The following is a 3318-nucleotide window of genomic DNA, read 5'->3' on the forward strand; positions in this document are numbered from 1 at the left end:
GTAATAGGCAAAGTGGGTTCTACAGCTGGAAGGAGAGGGCTTTTAGGACTTTATAAAAGAAATGGTGTCAATTGTCTCTATCTCCGTCTGTGTTTTCCTCTTTAATGGTGCTTATATATGATACAACCTTATTTGAAATTACCAGACACCAGCTATACAAATTGATGCTTGTGTGTCTCTGATACCACACACAAGGCTCTTGAGCTTTTCTAAGTAATACTGCATAGGTGCCTTACCATCATGCATTGAAAACTAAAGGTACCTGGAAGGTTGTGGTGAAACAGAAGAAGAGTCGAGGACTCCAAAAGAGATAAGTTCCAAAGTGTATCCATTGCTAACAAGTTTGGAATGATCACTGTGTCTCAACAGTGATGGGCTTGGGTGTTCTCTGCAGACAAACTGAACTGTTTGCTGCAGTTCCTTATCTACCCTTAATATTTCATGACTATTGTTTTAGCTCTGTACTTGTCAAAGCAGAAGAAGGGTAGTGAGCAATGTCATGCACATTTTAGCTATTCAGACTTTTGTCTGCCTCTGTGGGATGTCTGAGGTGTGCTACTTCTCATGTCTAAAGCCTTTATTGAATAAGTTATTTGTGCACAAAAAACTAAGGCCTTGACTCCAATGCAGTTCCCGTTCTGTTTTATTCTAACATATAAATCATATATAAGAAGTTGTCCCTGTCCTAGAAATAAGCAAAATACCTTACAGAAATACAATACAGCAATGTGTACCAAGACCAGATATGGTGGCCCATGTCTTTTATTCCACTGTAAAGAGGCAGAGGTAGGCAAGTTTCTGTGAGTTCAAGACCAATCTGGTATACGTAATAAGTCCAGTCCAGCCAAGATTTCACTGTGAGACCCCATCTCAAAAATAAATAGCAATGCCAGGCAGTGGTGGTGTCTTAAACCTTTAATCCCAGCACTCTAGAGGCAGAGGCAGAGGCAGGCAGATCTCTGAGTGCAAGGCCAGTCTGGTCTACAAAGTGAGTCCCAGCACAGCCAAAGCTACATAGAGAAAACCTGTCTCAACAAACCAAAATAAATCAACAAATAAATAAATAGTAGTGGTGGTGATGATGACAATGATGATGACGATGATGATGATGTTTATAATGAAAATGATGATGATGCCTAGCACATTTTAGGTTACACATAAAAACTATGGAGGGGACGTTTTTCCAAAATGCATTCCAGGCTACAAATGTGCTCAGTGGTCTACCACATGGGAGGTCCCACGTTTAATCCTCAGTAACACATAAACACAAACACACAGTCTTAGAATCTGATTCTTGGAAAAGCTTAAATGCCTGTCTGAGGTATTTTGTTTGATCGACACTCTGGAAAACTAGAAGAAATCCTCTCGATGGCTTTCTAGCTTTCCGAAGTTCAATTTGTCACTGCCACAACTATACAGATAAAGAAAGAAATTAACATTGTGTTAAGCTAGCTTCAGATCTCAGGGGATGGAGGGACAGGCTCAAGTCTTTTTCAGTCTTAAAAGGCAGGGAAGTGAAGAGAAGACAAAAAAGCACACAGTACAGAGGAGAGCAGGAAGGAGCTCCACGGACCTAAAGGACAAAGGATGCTGTCCACGATGCAAACAAACCTCACCGAGGCTGAGGAAGTCAGACATGAAGTGAAGGCATTTCCACTGCATTCCTGGTCTTCAAACTTGACAGATTGTGTGATTTTAGGATAAGATGTTAAGCCTCAGAGAAATACCATTAACACCCATTCAATGACGAAATCATCATTTTGTGAAATAAGAATCATATTCTAATTTAGTTTCTGGAAATAGAAGTGCTTTCCCTTGCAAATCTTCAGTCAAGCCAAGAGATACCAAATTTTACAAATTTTAGTGACTTTAATATCAACTCACTAAAAAAAAAAAAACTAAAGAATAAGATACACCACAGATATATATCTACACATAGGTTACTTCCTACATTACAAGTCTTTCAGGGACACTTAAGGCTCCATTCAAATTAAAAAATAATAATCCCAACTGTTATTGACACTCCTACAGACATTGCTACAATAAGAGTCTGTTTTTACTGCTGCTGTTCATAAAATGACTAATTCGCTACTTTAAAAACATGTCCTTTTGATACTCAGATGCAACCATTGAGGCAAGGTAAACATTGCTGTCCTTGATTTGTAAATTAATTAGAAATAGTCTCACACATATTAAGAAACATGTTTGCTACTTGGTAAGGAATAAGATGCCAAGTAAATGAGTTATGGACAGGGAGAGAGAACAGAAATACTGAGGTATGAAAAACCTTGGTCTATAGAAGCAGCTGGTCCTCAGTGCCCAGAATTTAGAAGATGGTAGCTCTGTGACAGTAAGCAGAACTAACTCATGTGTCATACATATCTCAGAAATGAGTATAATATTTACGTAGAAAAATAAATGTATTTATAGAGTATCACCCATCTAATTTGTTTTTAAAGGATGTGAAAAAAAAAGATATCAGGCTAAAGTAAATAAGTAAATAAGTGCCTTAACTTCCCAAAATGAAGGCAAACTCCTTCCCATAGGTCAACAGGGTCCAAATCCTTTAACCATATTGCAATAAAATCTCTAAGAACCAGAGGGTGACTAGTCTAGGCATCCACAGGTCTTATATTGCATATCACACAGATGCACTATCAAGGAAGAGTCAAAAGTTGGGGTACTTAACACTACTTCAAACTCCCTTTCCAGACTGGGTGGAAGAGACTTTGTTTACTTGTGACAGGCACTTACACTGTGGCCCAGGCTGGCCTCAAACTCCTGGAAATTCTCTTGCCTACATATCCTTAGTGTTGATATTACAAGCAGAAACACTTTTTTTTTTTTTTTTTTTGGCACAGAGCTGATTTTCTTACTGGTTAGTACTGATGACCAGAATCTGGTCCCTGCCTCAAAGGTATCTATGTGGGCAATCTTCAGGATGTAATAATAATTTCCATTTACCTAATTTGGGATTCAAAAGGGAAGTATTTCCTCTAACCTATCAGTGAAAGTATGCTACCAAATGAATCCACTGAATTTCTTAAAGAGAGAAAGCAAAAATAATCTCTAAGGGACTTGCATTTAAGCAATGTTTGGAAATGTTAGATAAGGTCATTTCACATGAAAAAGAAATGATTGTTTTTAGGGAACACTAGTTGGTATGTGGCATTCTCTGATTACAAAGAGTGACCAGAGCTAACTAGTTCTCTGAATTGCAGAGAGAATAAAAGACAGTACTCAGGTATCTGGCTGTTGGCCACCATGTGAGTACCACTCCAGACCTCAGAATCAGGCACAGCTCAACTTCTTGTTTCT

The sequence above is a fragment of the Phodopus roborovskii genome, unplaced genomic scaffold, assembly GCF_943737965.1.
Source record: "Phodopus roborovskii unplaced genomic scaffold, PHOROB, whole genome shotgun sequence".
NCBI classification, from domain to species: domain Eukaryota; kingdom Metazoa; phylum Chordata; class Mammalia; order Rodentia; family Cricetidae; genus Phodopus; species Phodopus roborovskii.